This window comes from Hibiscus syriacus, unplaced genomic scaffold, assembly GCF_006381635.1.
Source record: "Hibiscus syriacus cultivar Baekdansim isolate YM2019G1 unplaced genomic scaffold, ASM638163v2 tig00110630_pilon, whole genome shotgun sequence".
NCBI lineage: Eukaryota > Viridiplantae > Streptophyta > Magnoliopsida > Malvales > Malvaceae > Hibiscus > Hibiscus syriacus.
In genome coordinates this window covers 1,205,574-1,232,158 of record NW_024062805.1, presented here as the reverse complement: position 1 = coordinate 1,232,158, position 26,585 = coordinate 1,205,574, and the positions used below count along the sequence as shown (strand labels likewise).

At 34.4% G+C, this 26,585-nt stretch overlaps 1 pseudogene; it reads right to left on the bottom strand.

The window, feature by feature from the left end:
* Nucleotides 1-1,358: 1,358 nt before the first annotated feature.
* On the bottom strand, nucleotides 1,359-10,834 carry LOC120136446 (annotated as a pseudogene).
* Nucleotides 10,835-26,585: the final 15,751 nt, after the last annotated feature.

The following is a 26,585-nucleotide window of genomic DNA, read 5'->3' as shown; positions in this document are numbered from 1 at the left end:
GTACTTGGGGCTTCTTTGTGCTTGAGATCTTGTTGGTAGTCAAATTATGGTCAAGGTTGATAGCTTGGAGGCTCTAAAGTCAATTCAGTGGCTAGTGATCGTTACACTCATTTGACAATTTTAATGCATGTTATTAGACTTTTGAAGCTTGGTTGGATTATGAAGTTTCAGCATGTGAATGTAGTCGTTGATTGCATGAGGAAGATGGCTAATGTGAATGAATTGGATTATCTCAAATTCATCACTCAGCCTGATGAGGTGTTGCCATTGCTGCACATGGATGCCTACACCTCTGCTTAGATAGTTTATTTCATTTTCACCCAAATAAAATGTAAATACGTAATTCAGTGGAGCAAAGTTGGAATAAAATAGCTAGAAATTTTAGCTTTTGTGGTTGGTTTGAAACCACAGTTTCCACCATTTTTTTTTTCAATTTTTCCCCATTTGGTATTGATTTTGCGGTCAAAATGAGATTTTCTGACTAAAAGTGCTTTTAGACAACATTACCAAATAAGGCCTCTATTTGTTTTAGCTACAAAAGGAGTGCATGCAAGCAAACTTAGTCTAAGCTTCGTTGGGGAATGCTTCTCCAAACGAGCTTTTCAAACACAAAAGCACAAATTTTTCATCTTCTTAGTTCGAGTCAATAATCACTTTTCAAACATGATTTTTTTGCTTGAAAATGAGGTGTTTGGGTTTGCTTTTGCTTTTCAGATGAGTTTTTTTTTCTTCCCAAAAGCACTTTTATAAGCATTCCCAAACGATCCCTAAAACTAGTGAACAAAGGACGTGTGCAAAAGTTGTTTGAAATTCATAAATCGACTATTAAAAGATAACGACAAATTTAACGGTTGCACAATAAAATATATACTAAGATTTTATGTGAAAAAACTTTGGGGAATAAATACATCCAATAGAGGAGAATTTTAACTAATACCAAAAGAAAAAATACAAGATAAATTTAGAGAAGCAACTTCTCATCTAAGGCTCCGTTTGTTTCACAGGAAATAGATTCCTAAAAATGATTTCTATAAAATGAATTATATTTTCTAGAAAATATTTTCCGAAAACCATTTTGTGGTGTTTGGATGATATTCAGCCACTTACTAATAAATCTTTTAGAAACTATTTATTATAAACTCCTGTATATGTTCATCTAGCCCAAAGCACCATCCCCTGATGAGCTTGGCTGGCATACCTTTGTAGTTTTAGGAAAAAGAAATCTTGTAAATTTTTAAATTTGTCAGCTAAGTGTATTGATCTTTTGAGGCATGAAAAAATAATCTATCAGTCATGAACAAGGGTTTTTGTATTGCAAGAAAAGGACAGTTTTTGGGGCTACCAATTGAGAGTGCCAGTGTTCAATGGTGCTAATTTACAAATCTCCTGCAATCACTTGCTTTTGAACACAATTTCATCATCATCCACATCAAAGGCTGGGTTACACAGGCATCTGAAGAGTCTCCCAATACCCTATCACAGAATCTACAACAAATCATAAATATGGAGTTCATATACTGTTATCATGCATGAGTTTTTACATATGTATCATGTGCAATTATCATGAATATGTTTCATAATTAAATAAAATCTCGTATGCGGTTTATGCATATTAGGCCTGAAGAATTTCTAACATGCCTGAGTGAGAAAAGGAGTTCAATACGAAACTGCTCTTGGCGACTTGTCTTCACTGCTGCTCTCGGAACTGCTTCTGTCATCATCATCATCTATTTCAGCAACCTTTTTCCTCCGTGATGTACCACCATTTCGAGCTTCTTGTTCCTGGTGAAACAATGTTCCATAGAATAAATATCCTTTGGTTTCTTCCTATTTTTCATCTAAACTAATGAAGCATTTCATCAGTTCATTTTGAGTTCATTTAGCTTACAGTACTGCATAAAATGTGATTTGTTTTTTCTTGTCTACTGTATGTCTTATGTAACTCATGGGGCCTATATATAACTATACTACTATTTTCTTCTGTTGCTTAGCTTCAACAATCATAAAGAATGAAACAAATAACAAGTTAGACTCACATTGATGAATTGAAATGTGCTCATTTAATGACTTTTATACCTGAAATACCTTCCTAAGAATTTTCAGAGCCAGAGGTCTAAGTTTTGAGTTTCTCCTTGACATTATTTTCCCGCAGCACTTGTAAACCGATTGACTGAACTATCAGAGAATCCGTAAATTTCAAAGTACAATTGAAACAAGGATCCTTTCCTAACCTATAGTTTCATTATAAATTCTACTATATGAATTTTTACAATACAAACCAAGTACCAAAGTGACTAAGACACAGAGAAACTCACCATTTGGCACACATGTACAAGGGTTACTTCGATATCCACAACATTCAATTTCCATAAAGAGTTCATCAAAGTTTCTTTATTTAAACTTAAATGTGATTCAACATCATTTTCAGGGCCACTGCCATCCATTTTGAATTTCCCGAGCATATCTTCTTGAAGTTGCAGTAACTGAAAAGCACCTGGAGTTATTTCTAATCATGTCAGTGGCAGATACTTTTCAAGAGTTGAAGGACCAAACTCGGAAAGGGTGCTTATAGATTTTATAACTAGCCTTTTGCTGCAGTAATCGGTGACTTACAGAAGTGTCCCTTGTGGCGAACCCACTCGGCCAAAAATGGTACACCAAGATAAATTGCTTTCTTTGCAAGCTCTTGTGCTACCTGTTTTGAGTATACATAGCCAATAGTGTGCAGTATATCAACTACGAAAGCTGCAAAATTCAATCCAATAGAGATTACTTGGACCAAAAGTTACTCCAGAGAACTACCAGAACTCTTCTGGTGTTACATTCATTGAACCGTAGTCTGCCAGAGAATTATGACACACCAACAATGTATGCTTCTGATTTATGCCAATTGATTGCTACCTCCGTAAATAACGCTACGAACGAAATAAATTTTCATACACTACATGTATAGATGCTATTAACACACTTATTTGGAACAGCAGAAGTCTCCAATTACCAGTAGATGTCTATATATGGAAAAAAGGAACCTAGAAATGCTTATTTAACTCATTTTACCAGTGTCAGACAGACGCCTGGCTTCTGATTCTGCATGTTTCAATAATCCATTTTTATCGCCTCAGACATATTGGTTAAGAAGTTCTCTTAATGAGCGTGCTAACTTTTCCTCCCTTTCCTTTTGAATAGCCTGCATTCATGGTTCACAACAAAACTGCTTCCATGAATCATAGAAAATCTGTTATAAGAAACTAAAAGAACCAGATTATTCTATAACACTGAATACTTTAATCCGTTTTGGCCATGTCAAAGATGGACGACATAAATTCATCTGATTTGATGTATGATAAGAAATGACCAAACTTCTATAGATTGGAAGTTAAGCAATTAGTGTAATTTAGCGGCGTATTTGCCTTCAACTTATCATTCTGTTTTTCAGGATTGTCTGCTTCATTGGGTAGTTCTGAAGAAGCCATCGATGCAACAGCAACATGTCCTATGTAGTCCTCAAATAATTCACTTCCAAATAGAAGAGCAAAGACTGCTGTTGGATCAAGCATGGTGTCCCTTAAAACCAAAGGACTACTAATTAGAAGACTAGGACAGTCTCTATAACGACTAGAAGGGATTTGGATGATCAAACAAAAATAGCAAAAAGTAAATATATAGTTACAAGGTCATGTTACTGGTATTATGGACCAATGTTTAGCTTAAGTTACAGAAAAGTAAAAATGAAGTTCTAAATATGATTATGCAACTGTTTGTAAAGGTTAAATTAAGTATACTTAGAGTTAAGCATTTTCCGGTGTCTAGGATTCAACTGGTTGACCTATAGAGTTAGTTGACAAGTTTCCAATTAAGCATCAGAAACCTAAAACTAATTATCAATTTGTAAATAGTGAACGTTACACAGTAAACAGAACATAACAAGCTCGAAAACTGTATGATCGAACACCGAATGTGAATGTCATACGTAGATATGCTGTATTTCCCATTTCGGTTGTATGCATCTCTTTGAACAGGATCACTCAGAACTTGATAAGCTTCACCTAGCACCTGGAGAAATGAAGATTGTCAATGTACTAATTACCCCTTTCACTAGCTTGACAGTGCATATAGGGAAAAAGAAGTGTGGAGAAGATAAATTAGCAACAAAATTAGTAAACGCACCTGAAATCTCTCGGCAGCATGAGGATCATTTGGATTTTTGTCTGGATGAACTTGCGTTGCCTGTTCCAATCAGAACATCTAGCTATAATATTCTTGACTACTATATAGTTAATGTAAAGAAAATTGCATTTTGTGAGGAATATATATATATATATATATAAGATGACATAGTGTAGTTAAAACCAATCAGGTACAAACCGATAAGATAGCAGTTGAGCTATCTAAGGAAACAAGAAATGAACTGAAAACTTTGTAATTCTTTATTAACAAGAAGCTGACTTCTCTTGAATTAGAGAGAAGTTATTTATACAGATAAGAATGGAAGCATCTGCTGTTACAATAAACTGTTAACAGCTCAACAACTTAACTGCTACAAGATAACAAACTATTCTAGAATTAGCTAACAAACTATTCTAGAACTCACAACATATCCATAAGCATGTGTTCATAACACTAACATTCATCCTGCTTCATTAACTTCTTCAGCACTTGCTTCAGCATTAGCTGCTTCATTAACATTCACCCTGCTTCAATGACCTCTTAGTTGTGTTACCAAGAGTTTCTGTCTGTGCTTGAGAAACGAAGAGGAAGAAAGTGACTTTGTCAAAACATCCGCCACCTGCTCATAAGCAGGAACCTCATTAACCTATAAACGACCATCAACAACCATTTCTCGTACAAAAAATAAGTCAAGCTCAACATGCTTGAACTTAGAGTGCTGAACAGAATTGGCACAGACCGCAACAGTGCTGGAATTATCACACCACAATGTAGCTTTACCATGTGGAACCACACACAACTCCTGAAGCAATAACTCAATCCAAACAATGTTAGCAGCTGCAGAAGCAGCACTCCTATATTCGGCTTCAGCTGTGGAACGAGAAACAACTTGCTGCTTGCGTGAGCTCTAGGAAATGAGATTTCCACCAAAGAAAATGCAGTAACCAGTCATGGAACGCCTATCATCAGGATCAGATCCCCAATTTGCATCCGCAAAACCAGTCAGAGACATGCGAGAAGATGCTGTAAAACGAATACTATAATAAGTCGTTCCTTGAAGATAACGTAAAATCTTCTTAACAGGTTGAAAATGGCTATTGCGAGGTGACTGCATGAACTGGCAAACTTTGTTTACTGCAAAAGCTATATATGGCCGAGTGACTACTATGTACTAGAGAGCCCCTACAATGCTTCTATATTGGGATGCATCTTGACATCTCCAAAACCATGCTTATGCAATATCTCACGAATATATTTTTGTTGAGTCAAAACAAGGCCATTTCCATCAGAACACACCTCTATACCAAGAAAGAAATTAAGAGAACCAAGATCCTTTAACGAAAAACGAGATTTCAGTTTCTCAATCACACACTGAACCTCACTAGCATCACTCCCTGTCAAGATGATATCATCTACATATACAAGCATGTAGACAACAGTACTAGCTGATTTTTAAACAAACAATGATGAATCAGATTTAGACAAAACGAACCTTTCAGAGACCAGGTATTCTCGAAGGCTCTCAAAACAGACCCGAGGAGCTTGCTTCAAGCCATAAATTGCTTTATGCAGCTTGCAAACTAAACCATCACCAGCTTGCAAACTAAACCATCACCAGCTTGCACAAAACCAGGAGGCTAAGTCATGTAAACCTCTTTCATCAATGCCCCATTTAAAAAGGCATTATTAATATCTACTTGATGCAACAACCAACCTCTTTTCAATGCAAGAGTAAGAATCACTCATACCGTTACAGGTTTCACAACTAGACTAAAAACCTCATGAAAATCAATCCCTGGTCGTTGAAGAAACCCCTTTGCAACAAGACAAGCCTTATACCGAGACACTGAGCCATCAGCATTATGTTTCACCTTAAAAATCCATTTGCAGTTGACAGGTACACGGTCTTTAGGAAGAGGAACCAGAGACCATGTGTTATTTGCAATCAAAGCATCAAACTTTTGCTGTGCAGCTTATTTCCAATGAGAAATCTTCATAGCTTCTTTAATAGACTGACGTTCTTCATCAAAATATTCAACATGCAGAACACGAGGTTTTCGAATGCCATCCTTGGCCCTGGTAACCATAGGATGTGAATTTTGAACCAAAATAGCCCCACACGCATTGTTACCTGTTGAAATGGCCCTATGCACATTGTCACGGTCGGCCATTGCTCCAAAAGGCGTGGCTCCAAGTGCATTGTTGTGGTCGGCCATAGCTCCATGGGCCGGTGTTCTACTCGAATTACTAGGAGCATCATGCGCCTCATTACAAACAAAATTGAGAGAAGCAAGCATAGGCTCCATAATACCACGTGCAGGCAAGATTTGTTCATCAGTCTCGGGAGCTAGAGAATCACGTGTAGGCACAACAATTTGTCCACCATTCTCGTGAATTTGAAAATCACGTGGGCTGATTGAATGTAAAGGAGCACGTGAATGGGCCATGCGTTGAATTCAAAGGAGCACCATGCATTGAATTTAATGGAAAAGCACATGGGCTGCTTTCACTTAGTGGAGTAGGGGTAACATACGTTGGTGGAGCCTTTGGAGCATGGGCATTGTCATAATTTAGCAGCGTGGTCCCATGTGTTGATAGTGGAGCACCATGCGTGGAATCAATTGCATGTGAAGTGTTCTCACCTAATGGAGCTTGCATTGGAGACAATGGAGCAACACGTGGGCCACTAGCAATCAAAGAATCAAGCGAATGCATTGAAGGAGCATCACGCATGGGACCAAGAGCATTATCAACATGTATTGAAGGAGCATCACATGGGTTGTTTCCATTTAATAGAGCATCGGTTGAGTTTAGTGGAGATGGCGTGTGACCAGCAGTACATGGGTTATTTGTACGCATTGTTGAAGCATGTGTTGCACGCATTGTTGAAGTACTTATCGTTGGACAACTCGTTGATGGGGCATTTGTTGGAGCATGAGACGGAACATGCATGGTCGCAATAGGAATATCGCCTATGGAGAATGGAGCATTTGTTGGAGCACGTGTTGATGGACCTGTCATTGTCTGTACAGGAGAGACAATAGGAATATTAGTTATGGAGAATTGAGCATTAGTTAATGGAGCAGGTGATGATAGGGCAGGTGCATGTGGAGCATGCGCTGGTGGTGAAGCACGCGTTGAATTTGGTGGAGCATGCACTGTCTGTACATGAGAGACAAGAGGAATAATACCCGTGGAGACACCATTATCTGGAGCAACACCTGAAATATTACACACTTCATAAGGAAAGGTACTTTCATCAAATACAACGTGCTTCGAAATTATTACTCTGCCAGAGTCATCGAGACATTTGTATCCCTTATGAGTAGTGCTATATCCTAGAAACACACACTTCTTTGACCTAAAATCCAGCTTATGATGATTAAACAAACGCAAACAAGGATAACAAGCACATCCAAAAACCCTAAGAAAGGAATAATCTGGAAAGACACGATGCAGAGCTTCAAAAGGAGACTTGCCATGCAAAACAGGTGTAGGTAAACGATTGATAAGATAAACAGCAGAAACAAAGACATAGCTCCAAAATTTCTGAGGTAAAAAAGCCCGAGCTAACATTGTCAATCCTGTTTCAACAATGTGTCTATGCTTTCTCTCAGCCTTACCATTCTGCTCCGAGGTACCAGGGCACGAGGGACGATGCTGCACTCCATTGGCACAGAACCATTTTCGAAGTGGTTGATACTCCCCACCACCATCAGTCTACAGTGCTTTAATTTTATATCCAAACTGTACTTCAACAAATTTTACAAAATTAAGAAAGCATTGAGCCACCTCAGATTTACGTTTCAAGAGATACACCGAGGTATAACGACTACAAACATCAAGAAATGAGACATAATAAAGAAATCCCTCAGTTGAGCATACAGGAGCTGGTCCCCAGACATCAGAGACAACAAGTTAAAAAGGCTCATTATATTCAGTCAAGATTTACAAAAGGGCAACTTATGAGATTTCCCTTGCATAAAAGTAGAAAACACATTCACTGCTTCAGTTTTATTGAAAACAAGACTACACGACTTCAAAATATGCTGAACAATATCAAGAGATGGATGGCCAAGACGCTGATGCCACAACTTCAAGGACAAAGGTGACTTTGAGACATTATTCACCAAACAAGGTGACCTATGATCCTCACAAGGCAGCAGTTGATACAGCCCGTCATCTGTGAGCCTCCCTCGAAGTAGAATCACTTGAGTCTGAGTATCCTTCACAAGACACTCAGAGGGGTGAAATTCCATGAAGACACCATTGTCACGTGTGAACTGAGAAACATACAACAACTTTTTCTTTATGTTAGATACGTGCAACATATTTTGTAAAATTAAAGGCTTCCCATTTGAGCTCAAAAAACCTTGACCAACATGTGTAATTGGAATACCATCACCATTACCCATGAGCAAGGAATTACCACCCGTATAATGAGTACCTGATTTGAACACAAACATATCATTTGTTACATGATGTGTAGCACTAGTGTCAGGATACCACAAGTAGTCTGGCGATGCTGCAGAACTAGACCCGGAGTTTTTTGGAACAGTGGACACATAGGATGCTGAACTAGGTGTCAAAAAGGAGGGACTTGTACCATGAGAATCATAAGAAGCATTCGAAGCAAATCCAGGAGAGAAGCCAGGAAAGGAGTAATATCCAGGTGCATATGGGAAAGGAAAGTAAACTGGAGTGGGAGCAAAGTTTGAACGAGAAGGCATGGAGGTTATGGTGTGAGCATAGGGTTATCCACCAGACTACACATGTTTAGCAGAGTTCCCAGCACCAGTGGACTTCGAACCATTCTCAGTCAACGATTCAGATCCAGACACGCCAGTGTAGTTTATATCAAAATGATGATAACACTTTTGGACCACATATCCAAACCGACCACACAACTGGCATTGAGGACGATTATTGTTACTCCCTCGACCTCTACCACGATAGGAGTTTGACTGACCACGAGATAAATGACCCTGTGATGACCCAGTATTAGCATCTTGAGTTCCACAAGAATCAGTTTCAGCAGCATTACCTTCTCGAGAGTGAAGAACAAGATTTACATAAATGCCTTCCCCAAGAACACCTTCTGTCGAGCATCGCAGTCTAACAACATTTCAGTAAGAACATCAAGAGAAAAGTTTTCTCGTGATGCAATTGCAATAATGGATTCAAACTCCATTGTAAGTCCAGCTAACACAACATTAACATGTTCTTGCTCAATAACCACACTACCTGAAGCATTCAGCAAGTCACAAATGGATTATGCCGGAGAGAAGAGATATTGGCATTGGAGCGAGCACCAAACATACGAGATATAGTGTTCCAGATTGACATCCCAGTTGTAAGTCCAGTCAGGTGAGGCAGAATCTCTGTACTCACAGTAGTTAAAAGCTAGGAAGCAAGCAGTTTATCTTGCTGGCGATGAGCTGCAAACACTGGATTCTCTGCAAGTTGTCCAGACGCGTTAGTGATGAACTCATCTGGTGCAACAGAACCGGTTGAGATGATCCTCAACAACCCATAGCCATTAATTATCAAAGCCACTTGATGCTTCAAAAGAAGGTATGTGTATTCAGTGAGTTTAACAGTATCATGCTTTGGTATATGTTGAACTCCAAACATATCTCGAGAAGCTCCCGGACTCAGGGAATAAGCGTTTGGATACACATCCTCGGGATCAACCGTCAAATCAACCATGATGCCAAGAATACGCGATGTGAGAACTTAATCTCGTGCAGTTGCTGGAAAGAAGAAGAAACATCGGAAGAAAACACCCAATTATTGGCGAAAGATACCATGATAAGATAGCAGTTGAGTTATCTAAGTAAACAAGAAATGAACTGAAAACTTTGTAATTCTTTATTAACAAGAAGCTGACTTCTCTTGAATTAGAGAGAAGCTATTTATACAGATAAGAATGGAAGCATCTGCTGTTACAACAAACTGTTAACAGCTCAACAACTTAAATGCTACAAGATAACAAACTATTCTAGAATTAGCTAACAAACTATTCTAGAATTAACTAACAAACTATTCTAGAACTCACAACATATCCATAAGCATGTGTTCATAACACTAACACAATCATCATCTAACAATCAAAATCAAGAATTTAAACAGCGGTCTGCTATTGGAATAGCAATTGTTATATAGCGGTAAAGGTTTCATCTAGAACCGTTATTGCATTACTATAATACCAGTAATGACCGCAATAGCCTTCAACATCCAATCCTCCATATGACACTTGGACTAGCAAATTATTTGTTCTATTCCATCTAGCTTCGAAAAATATTGAAAAGAGAGGAAAACGCAAGACAAGAGAAAAAGAGAGAACGGCATACGCATGATAATCATGGAGGATCAAGAGATAAATACATCAGTCAGCGCAACAGAAGATAATGAAGTACAAACAAATAAGGAATCAATTATTCATGCGAGAATTGAGATATACTATAGAAATAAACCATGAAATAGTACAATTATAAGAACATAACAATGTCCTCGTGAAAACTATCCATTAAAAACATAAACCGATGACTAACAAAATAAATAAATAAAACCCAGAATCCCCAACCTTAAGATAATAAGCTTTTCGAATCTCCTCTTCGGAAGAAGATGGACTGACACCAAGAACATCATAGTATTCAGTTTCCATCGTTTTTGTTGATTATTGGAGGGAAGAGTTGCAAAGATTGGGATATAAGTGTTAAAGAGAAAAAGAAAAAGGAAAAGGGAGTATGAAAGAGGGGTGGCCAAAGTTGCTGATGGGCACGAGCATGTGGTGCCTTTCCAGTTATTCAGAGTAATAAAAAAATAAAAACTGCTTTTTGGGCGGGAGGAAAGACAGTATATTTAACTGTCAAAGTACTGATGGTTACCATATGGAAAATGCTTAGTGGATAGCTTTTCAAGCTATAAGGAGCTGTCCGGGTGGGTTTTATGATCTTCTTTTGTTAACGCCTATCACGTGCTTCTTTTGTGTTGTCCACTTGCCACTTGGGGTCAATGCACAGCATTTAAGTGAAAAAAATCTGGGGTAAATTATGTATTTGTTCATCTAATTATATTTTGATTTAATTTTAATCATTCAACTATTATTTTATAAATCATACAAAAAGTTACGTTTTGGGTCTGTTTTAATCACTCATCATTAAAAAAATTAACGATGATGCTGCCATGTTACCATAAGTTAATGTCACATCATAATTAAAAAGTTTCTTCTATTTATTTTATAACAGAGGGTGAGTAAAATGAAACTAAAAGTTAATGTTAAGTATACTTTTGATAAAACAAATAGATTTTAGTGAGAGAAAATTCTTTTGCTTTTCTCTAGCTTTGTCCAAAATGTTTCTCATTGATATTTTGGTTTCGTTTTGGTCATTCAACTATTATTTTTTAAATCATACCAAAAGTTACGTTGTGGGTCTATTTTGATCACTCATCGTTAAAAAATTAATGGTGACGTTGATGTGCCACAATAAGATAATGTCACATCATGATTGAAAAAGTCAAAAACTTATCATGTCAGCAGTTATTTTTATTTTATAACAAAAAGTGACTAAAATGAAATTAAAACTTAACGTTAAGTATAATTTTGAAAAAACAAATGGATTTTAGTGAGAGAAAATTCTTTTGCTTCTCTCTAGGTTTGTCCAAAATGTTTCTCATCGATTTCCTGCTTGACCATCGCTTGGCTAAAGATGTTATCAATCATGGTTTTCCCCTAAAATTACTTCAGGTGGTCATGATTCACATTATAACACGCTAATCTAATACAAAATACTAAAAAGACCAAGATGCTACATTCGAATCATCGGAACAATCTAACAAATTTTCTAATATTTAAAAATATTAAATTTGTTTTATATAAGAAAAATATCATAAAATGGTTATACTAAAATAGTATTAAAAGTAGTTATACAAAAACATGGGGAGCTCTATCATAAGTATATATATCAAAATAGTCAAATATCCCAGAATAATAAATGAGTTACAAACTACAAAATACAAGTGAGACCCTATGAATACAATGGCCACTAACATATAAGGTATTGTACTCTGAATACAAGATGTTGGAAGTCCCTTTGTTGATGATGCTCCTCAAACAGGAATAAAAGTATACTAATCTGAAAATAGAAATAACCCGAATGTTGAGCTTTGCAAGCTCAGTGGTATAAAACTAATCTACCATACTTCAAGAAATTCACAAATACGAGCATTGAAATCAAATGTATACATAGAAGCATGGCATGAGTAATGAACAAATAAATCAAAAGTCACAAAAATTTCATGAACATATCATTTGCATATCAAACTTGTCAAATTGGTCAAATTTATCAAACTTATTCAATTGGTCAAACTTGTTAGGATGCACATGTGCTCAAATAATTGCATATCGCGATAGTTCCACGCCAATCATGGTTGCTAATTAAACAAATCTTGGGTGTCTGAATTATTTTTTGAGCGTCACACATGTCCGATAGTTAGGTTAGAGCCCGAAGGCTGCGCGTAAACAAAGCATCAAACAATTCATCACAACTATAAAACAATGGCATTCAAAGTCTTATGCTTATTTCAAACTTGCAAGGTATATGCTTGAGTATATTTTGGTCATTTAAGCTTTAAAAACTTATATCATGACTAAAATATTAATCATTCAAATATGACTACTTGTATTGCCTTTAAAGAAAAATGTATAATTAATAATCTACAAATCTAAATCATGTTCCGTTTGTTTTATAAGAAACTAGATTCACTAGTTCCAACCATATAAATTAAAGTTTCTAATTTAACTCTTACTATTTATGGTGAATTTTTGAAATCATTATCCTTGCTATTTTTCGAAACAATATGCTACCATCTCTTTTGACCTTTGCTCACTCAGAAATTTTTATAAATCTAAATGTATAGCTCAAAATCAAGAGCCTTTTATTTTTAAACAAAAATAGATTTACGTACAGTTATAAATATTTAAGGTTCGCTTGCTAATATTTACTATGGAATCTTTGGTGATTTTTCAAAATCACTGCTAAAACTATTTTCTAAGGATGCTACTGTTTATATATTTTTTACCTTTCATCACCTAAAAATTTATATATTTTCGTATACATATCAAAATCAAAATCCATTTGTTTTAAACGAAACTAGACTGATGATGATGTTAAGAGAACTTCCTAATTGTTTTTATAGAATTCAATATTAATTTTTAAGTTACAACACGTGCAAGCAATTCTTCTAGGAAGATTTCATAACCAAGTGTTTGGTTTCATTTTAATCTTTTCAACATGCTTTTTACCCTAAGATATAAAACATACATACATTATCATCAAAAACATCACATTTATGAAGTTTCAAAATGTATAACAGAGTTAGAGGGTACCACCTTGAAGTAATAATCTAAAGGAAACCTCTTGACCTAGCTCTCCACTACCTTCCTTTTTCCTTCAACCTTTGAAGTTTCACCACATTTCTTCACTACATAACATGCATACATAAATTAATACTTAATAAAAATCTAAAAGAGGCATGCAAATGAACTTAAGGACATATAAATGGTTCCAAAATCTTGGGAAACTCATCAATCCTAAACATTCCATCACTTCTTCATAAAACCATTAAACACATGCTTATAAGCTTATCTTCTTGAAGCTTGAGGATAAATTAGGGGCAGAAAAACTTTTCTCTTAACTCACGTCATTATTTTGATTTTAGATAAAAAAGGATCAATGAAAAATAATGGAAATGGTGGAAGATAAATCTAAAAGTGACGATATGAAAAGATAAGACCATTATTTAAAAATGGATAAAATATTAGATAGATCACTTTGCCCATACCCCTAGCAGTCAGCCAAATCTTTTTCCATCATTTTGGGAGTTGATTTTTATTGAAAAATTGTTAAATCACTCTTTAGACCATCCAACTCCCTAACACCTCACACAAGCTTCCCAAAATCCTTATTTACTTCTAAAAGGGCCTAAAATCTGAACCTAAAATAAATTATCTATTATTAACTCGAGTTAACTCTCGAACATTGACTTGAGAAATTTGGGTTCTTATAACTCTCCCCTTCTCAAAAGAAAGTTATTTCTCGAAATTTACCTAAATAAAAGAGATGTGGATATTAAAGTTTCATGGACTCCTCTAACTCCCATGTAGCCTCCTCTACTTCATGGTTCCTTCATAGGATCTTCATTAAGGGAATCTTTTTTATTTTTGAAGCTCTTTTACCTCTCTAGCCACAATCTGAATCGACTCTTCCTTATGCGATAAGTCTGAACTCTCCTCAATCTGATCTAATGATAATACATGGAAAGGATCAGAACAATACCTCCGAATCATAGAAACATCGAACACATTATGAATAAGCTCTATCTCTAATGGAAAATCCAATCAATATGCTACTGATCCAACTCTCTCGAATAACTCATAAGGTCCAATGAACTTGGGACTTAATTTCCCTTTGCTTCTGAAACGCAAAAGTTTCTTCCAAGGTGAAACCTTCAAGAAGAACTTGTCACCCATGAACTCTATATCCTTGCGCTTCAAGTCTGTATAATACTTTTGATGATCAAAAGTTACTCTCATATTATCCTAGATTATCCAAACCTTATCCTTAGTTTCCTTGATAAACTCTATACCAATAATCTTTCTTTCATAAAGCTCTATCCAACACAATGGATTCCAACGCCTCAAAAGAGGCCATTTAATACTAGACTGAAAACTATTGTTGTATAAAAACTCGACCAAAGGAAGATGCTCCTCCCCACCTCCCTCAAAATCAATAATACAACAACAAAGTATATTCTTAATAAACTAAATGACTCTCTGATTGGCCATCTGTCTACAAATGAAAAGTTGTACTAAGGTACAAGTGGGTACCTAACGTCTTATAAAGGACTCTCCAAAATCTTGAGGTAAATCGTGGATCTCTATCTAAAATGATTGAAGTTAGCCCCATATAAAGCTTCACTATCTCATCAATATACAATCTGACCAATCTCTCAAGAGTGAAACCCATGTGTATTGATAGAAAATGTTCAGTCTTTATCAACTTGTCGACGATCACCCAAATTGTATCGTGTTTGCATCAAGAAATAGGTAACCCAATTACAAAATCCATAGTGACCTTATCCCATTTTCACTGCGGAATCTGGATAGGCTGAAAAAGACTTGAAGGAATCTGATGCTCTGCCGAACTTGTTGATATGCCAAGCATAGACTCATGTAGTCTGGCACAACTATCTTCATCATTGGCCACCAATAAAATAGACGAAGCTCTTGATACATCTTGATATTGTCTGAGTGTGATAACTCTCCAAAAGAGCTACCATTTAGGACATTTTCACTTAGGTTAAGCTTGAAATTTAGCATCATTAGGATCATATAATGCTCATTTAATATATTTTCATAATGGGAATGGATTGTTGGTACTTGGACTGATTTTAATGTTTTTACTACAAATTTCTACCCGGATGATGTGACATTGTCGATGCTACAGACGATGTTGTGCATGGATACTAGACTGGATTGCTGAACCAATTTTCCAGTAACTATTGAGTCATCTGGCACTTATAGAAAACTCTAGCACATGGAAAACTACCATACCATATAAAAATTGCCTGTAAATTAATGATTATTGAGGAATTATCCCATTTGTTAAAGACTTAACTTTTTTCAGCCTATATATTGAGAAAGATGACACACTTTTTGTACCTCTCTTCTTCTAAAACTTTCTTAAAAAATTTCATCTTCAAACTGGTAGCCATGTCTGCCTAAGCCTATTATTGGATAGTGTAGCAACAGTTGTGAAGTAGCTTCGTCATAGTAGCAGTGGCTGATTACATGTCATCTTTTCCTTATGTTTGTATACTAGAGAAGAGAATAATACTTTATAGTTTAAGTTGAATGTTATTTTATAATGTTGTTATTTGGATGCAATCACAACATGTTTGATGAAATGCTTGTTTATATGTTTAATACTCAATTTTCGTTCGACCTGTTTTTTTCTAAAACCCAATCATTTTTATTGAAGCTGATTTTGAAGCATGAAACATCAATCAAATTGCAACAAATTTTCAAGAGATACTCATGCATTTCCAAGGCATGATGTTTACTTGAAATATGATTGACTTTTAGTTGTCTTTCCAACACATTTTGAAATGCCTTGATTGGACATCGGAAACTCAAGATATACTTATTTTAGTAAAAACATTTGTGTAGAAAATTGGATAAAAACCCAATACAAGAATTTTAATTTATCACAAATTTTCAATAATTTTATTGAATATTTGTAATTAAATTCAACTTTATACTTTTCATAATGTATTTAGGGTAAATTAAGATCTTTTTATTATTTTATTATTTTTTCTTTTAATTAGTGTATTTAGCATTAATGAAAAGATGCTAGAGGTTTCTCTTTTAGGGTTTTTGGGAGCACTTTTTTCAGGAAAAAAGGCTTTCGCTTTTTTTTGGGGGAAGTGTCACACCAAATTTAGGGGCTAAAATTTATTAATTTTAAAGTATTGAATTAAAGTTGTAACAAGGCAAAATCAAAAGACCAAATTGCAAATTTCTAAAAGATGTAGCTCGGTTTTGAAACCTATGGAAAGTTCAGGTCTTGAACCTGAATTTTCCATTTTTTATACCCAATGAAAAATAAATTTTCCCCCGATCACTCAACCCAAAATTTCTCCAAATTAATTGAATCCCTAAAACCCCAAATAATTCATCTCCACGTCAACCCCTTTACCGACCAAACTTGTCACCGTCCGGCCACCTCAGCTCAAGCCACCACTACCAAAAGACTCACCGTAGAACGGTGAACAAAACTCGGCCCTTATCCCATTGTAAATCAGCATCGTTCGCCATACAAATCGTCGAAAAGCCCCATCGCCGTCGCGAATTTCATGAATTTATGACTGATCCAATGGTCGTTCCACCTCACTACCTTCAGCACGGTGTTCCCCAGGTGATTCCAATCAGAACCGACCCATCTCGTCGTCCAATGTTACGCTGTCGCCGTGGGTAAGTTTCAGGTTTATTGTTTGGTTAATTTTCATTCGGTTTGGCATGGTTTTGGTTAATTTTTTAATTGGTTTGGCTTGTTGATGGAGTGTGGATGATTCAGGATAAAACAACCGACCAATCGAACCTCCGTCATCGTCATACGCGCTGCCACACGCCGGCGATACGTGTGGAGCTTATCTTGGTATGGGGAAATTTCCAATATCAGGTCGACCCGCATGTCTGATGCAATCCGACTCGACCCACCTGGTTTTGTCCAGTAACAAAGTCAACTCAATTAGGTCAACTCACTGAGTCGACTTGTTGAATTTGACCGAGTCAACTCATTGACCGTTGACTTTGATCGGTCTGACTATTGACTTTGACCGAAAAGTAATTTTTTTTTAAAATCCCTACTTTATGTTTTTCGACGTCATTAGTCCGAATCCTAAGTCCGTTTTTCAAAATTCGCACCTAGTAAGCCATTTTTCAATGTTTTATTTTTGGATTCAAGTTGGTTTCTCATTTAAGTTCAGTTTCTGACGTAAATTTGTTTGTTATGTATCCGAGGAATTATTGAACATTGAATTAAAGTTCGAGGAAGATCGAATGGAGTTTAAATGTTCAATCAATATGGCACAAAAATCGAGGAAATATTTTACTACCTTTTGTATGTTTTTCGGAACTCGCTGATAAAATGGTAAATGCATAAATGGAAATGATTGGTCCATTACAGTAGTTAACTATCTATGGACTCAGATGGAAATTGGATTAAAGAGGAACACCGTATAAGACTTAGACGGCTCGTAAAAGAAATTGGTAGACCAATCAAAAACAAATCTCAGTTCAAAGATTCAATCAGTAAATCAATAAATCTTAGAACATTTAAATTCTTATTAATATCGTTAAAACGTTAAATGTTGGAAATATTTGGAAAGCAATTTACCAAAAATAACACCATGGGGTAAAATTTCAATGACCTTGTACTGAAAAAGGTCCAAGATTTCCCCTAGTGGTGAAATTAACCTCTAATGAGCAAATAAAAAAAGTACTTTGAACTCAAAAGGAACTAGAATACTTTCATGTCTAAGTTATCAGAAGTAATGTCACTGATAGAATTGAATGAAATGATGATAATACCCTTAAAGAGTAAAAAGGACTATGGATGAATATGATAATGGAGATGACTTGAGAACTTAAATTATGATCCACTTGAATCTTGGAATTACCAAGACAATTCTTAATTTAGTTGGAATACCCCTGAAGTGTAATATGATTTGAAGCATGTCCAAGCTCTGGAATAATTAATTACCCTCAGTTATGAAATGAACAAATAAACCTCGTATTTTATATGAACAAGTTCAACATAATGGAAATATTGTATATAATCGAATTTACAGAAACGACAAAATTACTCAGGAAACTCCTAAGTGACCGAGAAAACTTTAATACTAATTGAATTAAGTACCTCGACGATGACCCTGAATTAAGTGAATAGCTTGGATAAGTCTAGAACACTGATGATCTTATAAGTTATACCGTCCATAAGGGTTTAGAACCACAAATCAATCACGTTGACATTTCTTAATAATGTTGCAATGTCGAATTGGAATAAAGACCATTGGAATACCTGTTCGGCACCCTGAGATCCATTCTGCAAGGATTCTGAAGATGATCAATTCGACAAGAATTGTCTATATTAAAAAGTGAATATTCTGGAAGTGCAACGATTTGATCGGTTGATAGGTATCATTGATGGGACTTGTACAGTTCAAGTTAACTCGATATTGTGATAGATTGACACAAATGGTAAATGTCCTGAATCTTCGTTTCTCCCTTATCCGCTTAAATCACTAAGAATTCTCCAAAAACCTAATGCTCAAAATGCCTCTGATTTACTGAATAATGAAATCACTCTTGTCATATCTGAAAACACAAGTAACTCAGATGCAAATGATTCTAAATACATTTTTGATTTCATTATGCCTCAAAAAAATGTCTAAATACTATATGATCCTGATAAATCACGTTCTGAATGACTGATGATCCCGTCAGCAAATGAACTCTTTCGATAATGATTCTAACTTTCGACATTCTATCGGTATACTGAAGATACGTGTTTCCTGCCCAATAAAATTATCATGTTCTCCAAATAATATATGGAACCTCTAGTGTGTTCCCTGACCACACGGATGTTTTCTCTTGTTTCTATTATGATCTCTACTCTAATTTTTGATATCTCTGTTTACTGACTAAAATTATTTTTATATGGGGTACTCTGGGATCTGGTATGAAGACTTTGTAGGTTCAGTCCCTGTTGGTAATTCATTGTATAGGTTCAGCACCGATTGGTAATTCCTTATCTCTAGCAGGTTCAGTCGTTGTTGGTAATTCCTTGTATAGGTTTAGCACCGACTGATAATCTCTTATGGACCTAAGGAGACCCTTGGGTAGGCTTTGCAGCCCCGAGAATCTTTCTTGGGTAGGCTCTCATGCCCCCAAGGTGCTCTCTTAGGTTATATAGTTCTGGGAACTACATATGGCGCTCGGTTGGAGGGTTTTACTATGTTTTTTGAAAAATACGTTTTAAACTGCTACTATTTTTAAAAAGATATGTACATTTTCACTGGTTTTGTGGGAACACACTAGACACCCTATTCTGATCTCCTGAACCCAGTCATCCGAAACATTTCCTCTGAACTGAAAGCTTACTATCTTTTACTATATGAGGTATCAGTGAGACCTCAACTCAGCATAAAAGTCTATAGATATCTGAATCAATAAGGAAACATATGTTTATATGTTATCTGCATGTTCTTCAGTATCATATGGTAGTATTGTATTACTGAGCTTCCCAAAGCTCAATCCTTTACTTACCATTTAAGGTTAAAAGGATCAAACTAGTGCAGCTATTGACATCAATAAGGGAGTTCCACCGGCGTTGCTTGTGGAGTACGGTGAATGTGATTAGGGGACATGTAGTTTGTATTTGTTTTTTTTGTTCGAGTCTGAAACGTATATGATTTTAATTATGTTTGTAGTATATGAATGTTTTTCTGAACTTGTACTTTTAATTATATTTTTTTATGATTTTAAGTGTTTTAACAAGAATTTTAATTTTTTTGTAATTTTTATTGTAACACCCATAACCCGTATAATTATACCTATACAGATTATAGATGTTATCCGAATTTCTAAAAACCATTTCTCAATTTAAGCGCGATTTAAAATTTATTTTCTTAAAATGGTAAATGATATTATAAAAATATCATAACATATAAATCATGTTTCATTGTAACCAATTTAATTCGAAAGATTTTTTTATGAATAGTGAACAGTAACCGTGAACAGTTAACAATGGCGATGAACAGTGGGGGAATCGGTTCCCTGTTGGGGGGAATCGGTACCCCAAAATCATTCTGGAAAATTTTGCTTAAAACCGTGGTTACTGTTCATGCTACAGTACTTCCGAAAATACATATAAATTCATAAAAATTAACCTTTCATCACTATAAAAATTTCCAAAATTTATTCAACAAATAAATTCATATATTTTCAAATTACATGCCACTATCAAAAATCAAATTCCATCGTAGGATGTCTTACTGATATTGAAATATACCTTTCGATGCTTGAAGTCACTTTGAACTATTTAATCCACTATTGGCTTCTTACCTACGCGTGAAAATCATCACACGCTAAGTATAAACTTAGTGAGGCAATTAAAACATTTAACAGTGCAATACAATTCATGCATGATTTTCAATATCAAAAATCAAATTTCCATAAAATCATTTTACTAACATATCTAATATTTTACCATGATCAAAATAATATAAAATCTCTTACCATTAATCCCATAAGCTCGTAAGCTTATTTTACCAAAGTACTTACCATTTAAATTCCATAAGCTCGTAAGCTTATTTTTCTAATATACTTGCCATTATTCCGTTAGCTCATAAGCTTATTTGCATGGTTACCATTTATTAACCAATAAAACATAATCCATAGCCAATAGCCCAATATTAAACCTTGAGGACCCTGGGTATACGAGTAAAATACATGCACCGTAGTGCTAAACTTGCACTAAGCTTACGCCACAGTGCTAATCCGGACAATACACATAAGGTCGTGTCCACCACCTACACTAAGCTTACGCTATAGTGCTAATCCGGACATAAACCTGCACTTAGTGTCCTTACACACTATAGTGCTAATATAAACCTGCAGCTGCTATACTCTATGGCATGCCAACTATACCCTGTCCCTCAATGACTTACTTTGTGCATATAGTCTATTTTATTCGATCCATCCATGGCAAAGTATATCATCAATATTTAACATTGGGCAGTTCATACCCGAAAACATTCATGGTAAAATATCACATTTTTCATGATCAATGCATTTTAGTTTCATACTCTGACATATCAATGTCAATTTATAAAAATTATATAAAATCATGCCGATATAAATAAGGTCGACTTATCGCAAGTCTTCCTTATGATGTATAAAACATCCATGTATAATTTCATAAATGTATTGCACTCACCTTGACACTTTATATCTTTCAAAATATTTGTGCCTCACTATTGTCCACGATATACCCTTTTTATACTTGACTTGCTTCAATTGCAAATCAACCATGATTTGTATAAATCACAAATTTATAACAATACATATGTTAGTATTGTAATAACATAACCATATCCCAAAATAATTCCATAGCATACTTCAAACTCATTTCCACCAAATAATTCAGTACTTATTAATTCCTTTAACATTGGAACCCACTTTTCCAATTTACTCAAAATAGTCCTTCACCATTTTATCACTTAGATTATTAATACAAAAAATTCCAGTATTGAAATTATTTCACATCTAACACTCATTTCAATTCCCGAACAACAATTTCCAGCATAGTACTTCAATTATACAACACTTATACAATAACCCATCCATTTTCCAGAATTCAGACAACTCGCACTACCTTTAAAGAATCAATATTCTGTATTTATATACACACTGGAATTTAATTCCGCTTCTTCTATTGAAAATTAGACTCAAATACGAATCTATCCATATAAATAACTCCTTCTAATTCATTCTGTACAATTTATAGTGAATTTTCAAAGTTGATCAACAGAATTTGTTTTGCAGAATCTGCTGTCCGAATTTTCTGACCATTCATCGGTTAAAAATTCATATCTTTTTGTATTCACCTTAAAATTGACCCCCGTTTGTTTTAAACAAAACTAGATCGATATATGAACATAAATATATAAAAATAATCTCCAAATTTTTTTATATCATTTCTGGTGAATTTTCGAACCTACTGCCAAATCCAGAATCTAACTGTTTCTTTTAATTTCATCCCCAGGTTCTTCATCAATTTTCTAAAATTTACGAATTTATCCCAAACTTTTCAAAACTTAAAAAATGATCCCAAATTTTTCTAAGGCTTGTAGAATACTTCCTTCATCATTTCCAACTCATATATAATTTTTCCATAATTTTTCTCACTCAAACCATTCATGGCCGAAATTTAAAGAACAAGTTCTAGAAAGATTAAACATGTTCTAATCATCTTTCATGCTAGAATATGAATCAACTACCTCACAAACATCAAAATCCATCATTAATTTCATGATCCCTTGTATGAACACAAATCCTTAGATTTGGGATCTTTGAACACCAACAAGATTATCATACAATATTGATATCAAAAGATAGCGTTTTTCACATATAACAATTTTGTTTTTACAACTTACTCAAAATCCTAATTAAATTGCTTGAAAAATTGAGTTGAAATTTTTCTCTTACCTTAAGAGAAACCCACGGCTTGGAGAAGAAGATGAGTCGAAAAATGCTTCCCCATCATAATACTCTAATATTAAATAAGTCTAGCACATGTCTTATAATAGAATTATTTTATTCAATTCAATAGGAAATTCCATTTTTGCCATTAATGAATCTCCATAATTACCATAAAACCAAGCCATCTTATTATTATCATATTACAAAGTCAAACATAAATTATTTTGACGTTGACTTTCGAAATTCACCTTGAATTTTCAAATATTGCGTTTTAGTCACTAAATTCCACTGTTTTGGTTAAATCTAAAAATTTGCACATTTTCAGACCAAATTTCTCTGATACAAAATATTAAAATAATATTTCCAACCATTTTATAACATCCTTCAAATTTTTGTAAAATTCGAATTCGATCTGAAATACCGATTTCCTTACCGGCTTTAATCCTTTATAGTTTTTCTTTACTAAAATTCCAATCCAAAAAATATGATTTCTATAACTCCACTTTCAGAATTAAACCATCTATTTATGGAATAAAAATTCTTTTTAGGAAATTATCACTTAATTCCCTAAATTTTTTCCCAAATTTATACTTTGACCAACAAAAAATTTACATTTTGGTCATTGTCTAAATTTTTGGGATATTACATTTATTGTGGGTCCCTCTGGTGGCCCTAATATGACACCTTGGATCGAATGGGGCCACCCGCATTGGTCTGAGGGTATTACATTTAGGGTAAAAAGGGAGAAGAGTTTCTTCTAAAGTTATTCGAGAAAAGAAGTAAAAAAAAACTTTTGCTTTAAGGTACTTCTCGTCTTATTTATTCTTGGTCTTTATCTTTGTTTTCTTGATTTGTTACCAATTTGTTCTTTGTTTTTTAAACTTTGTTGGAGGAGAGAAACCGAGGAACAAAGAAAATGTTGTCAAATAAATTTTCCTAAGTTTAACATCCATTGAGGTTTCTCTATGAAAACCAACTATTTTTTAATTCTTACACATATTATTTTAATTTTTCTATATTATATATATATTTTATATTATAATATTTATTATGTATCATATTATATTATATATATTTACATATTTTATTTTTAGTCAACCTATATTTACTTTTCATTTATCATTTTCCTTTTATATTTTCACTATTTATTATTTTCTTCGTTTTTATATTTAGTATTTTATTATTTTTGGTAATTTAGTTGTTTGCCTTTAATTTTGGTTCATTGTACTATGATCCTAGTTTTTAAATTGATTCTTTGATTCGATTATTTAAATTTGTAAATAAATTTTATTGAAGTTTGTTGACTAATTGCATGAAATCTTTATTTAATTGCAAAGCATGATGGCCTCACATGCAAAATCGACCTTTCCATAATTGAATTAAACCATAATATTTATTTATTCTAAATTATCAAAATTGGTGGTCCAAATCCACCTGGTAGTCCAATTCTGGCAATTTAAAATGATGAAACTCTAAAATTAATTAGGAGGATAGAAATAGATATGTTCATGTATTTAGATTTAACGAGGGTAAGCCACTTGACCATATTTGGTGGTTTAATCTCGATATTTATAAGTATTTGAACATCATCTATCTATCTTAAAGGCTCGATAGCTTTTATTAATAAAATGTGTGTTTGTTGCATAACCTTTAGGTAAACTAATACATCATTCCATATTTCTTATTTCATTCCAAAAGGGGAAAATCACCATTCTACTTTATATTAGATGATATATCCTCCTCGGTTTGAAATGTCGAATTGTTGTCGATTTAACTTAAAATTTTTACAAGATATATGGTTAATTCACTGATTTAGTTGGAAAAATGAAGGACACCATCCTACTTTATATTAGGTGTTTGTATTCATTTAAATAAAAAGGGATCATTAACTAAAGTAAGTTTGAATTCATAAATTCCATTGCAAAGATAATAATCAATCGACTAGGTACCAGTTCTCGGGCGTTGTAGGGGTGCTAACCCTTCCCCACTCATAATTGATTCCCGAACTCAATTTTCTAGATAACAAACCTAAAAATTGTTTTAATAATTTTAAAAATAAAATTTTATTTTTGGTGATCCAGTCACACCCTACACGGAGATTGGTGGTGACTCCCTTGAACCATGTTTCTTTCTTTTAAAAGGGAAGCCCAATTTTAGTCAAAATGAATCTTCAAATTATTTTTTGATCTTTCGGGACATTACAACAACTTGACGACTCTACTATGGACTTTAAAATTTTAAGTTGTTAGTTGGTTAATTATTGTCTTTGCAATGGAAATTATGAATACAACTTGAATTAATTCTTGATCCCTTGATTGTGTGTTTTTGTTCATTTGCTGTCATTTTAAACCCTAATAGCATTTGCATGTGCACACTACTGATGTGTGTATTCATGAACTTCCAAATTCTTAGATTGTGTGAACTGGAATGGTTTGTAAAGATTGTATATTAGTTCATGTTAAAGGTTGGTAGATTTCTCCTCGCGCACTACACTGCATTTCCATGATATAAATCCTATGCCTAAGTTGTCCCTTTTAAGTGGGGGTGAAAGCGATGCCTTCGTAGGAAATGTTTCCTCATGTTAGGCCTAGCATGTAGTCTTCGGGGTCTACACTTTATGTCTTCATGAGATATATTTATACGTGTCAGGCATATGAAAGTGTATCCTCTCGAATTTAACTTGGTCCATACAAGACTATGATGGGTTTAGGATCGCGGATCTAGTAAGCCTAATTGGGCATCAGCAAGGATAACTCGAGCAACATTGACCTTAGAGAAAAAACCATTCATGTAATGAATTATAGAAATTTATCCAGTTCGAACTCATACCAAAACCATAGGGAATTTCTAAATAGGTGTACATAAAGGAGAAATCGAGTTTAACCCTTACTCATTTGCTTTATTTTTAAGAAAAAATTATGTGAACTAGAAATCATACGGTTAGTGTTTATTTTTGCAAACAAATCATGGGGTAGAAATCATTTGTGATCCACGTTTATAAATTATGTAGAGTAGACATCATGTTGGGTAGGATTTAATTTTTTATAATAGTTCTTACTATTTTTTATTGGTACTAACCTTTTGCATTCTTTTGTTTTTTTTCCTTGCATTTTGTAATTTCATCACATGATACAAAGCTATTAACTTGCAAGTGATTGACCAAAGTAGGAGGTTTTCATAATAAAGAAAGAGTTTCTCAATTAGATAGTCAAATCTAATATATTTGACGACACTTCAAGGATCCACGAATAAATACAACTAATGAAATGGATGAACTCGAGAAGAATCTTCACAAATACATGAAGACCATTCCCCTTGGAAACCTCAAAGAAGTGGAGATATCAAGATTTTGGCAATGATTTGGAAAGAAAACGAGTAGTATCATCCAATGCAAGAGGATTGAAGCACCATCGATTCTAGGTTTAACATCAAACCATAGGAAGAAGCTAGTATGATGGGATGCAAAATTTAACTGTATGGTTTAATGAAGCCTTTTTGTTTTAATAGAATTTGTTCTACGATGGCCACTTTTTTTGGGTTTGCATCTTTTACATTTACATTTGCACTTGCATCTTTGTATTCTGCATTT